Here is a 644-nt window from a genome sequence, read left to right as displayed (position 1 = left end):
TGACATTTCTGCTTAAAAGGAAGAATCAATGAATCTTTGTTTCCCACTGCCTGCTTGTTTGACCTTATTGTGTTGCGGAATACACAAGAAAGAAAAGAGAACGGGTGAGGGGAGAGGGGATTCGTGCTAATAAAATCCAAGACAAGATCACAGCCCTCTGATCATCGCTGGAGATACTATTATTTGGTGGTTGTCCTATTTGCCGCTGTTGCTCATTTCCGATTCTTGCCTTGCTGTAATAAGTCACACTCTTTACAGCCATCATCCCTGTATTGACAGGCCAACGGCACCCACGTTTGATTGACGTCCATTGCTCCTGAATACAGAAGTATGATTTAGGAATCAATTCTGTTTGTTTATTTAAACAGCTCTTTGTGTACCTTGTGTATCTGTAAGCAGGACAAGTTCCTTCATATTTTCTCGGGAGAAATGCCACTAATATTGCACATTCACCTTCCCACTCAGTCACAGAGGTGCCCAAGAGCCCTTGGGGGAGGAGAAACCTTTCACACACACAAAAAAAGAAAAAAGAAAAAAGAAAAAAGATGAAAACCCCAAGACTTAACAAAACGCTTTGCTGCCCCTGAGTTAAGCCAGAGAGACCTTTTTCTCAGGTCCAGGCATCTGTTGATCTGCATATGCCC

Source organism: Pygoscelis adeliae, unplaced genomic scaffold (assembly GCF_000699105.1).
Source record: "Pygoscelis adeliae isolate BGI_AS28 unplaced genomic scaffold, ASM69910v1 Scaffold27, whole genome shotgun sequence".
Classification (NCBI taxonomy): domain Eukaryota; kingdom Metazoa; phylum Chordata; class Aves; order Sphenisciformes; family Spheniscidae; genus Pygoscelis; species Pygoscelis adeliae.
This window is presented reverse-complemented; position numbering follows the sequence as displayed.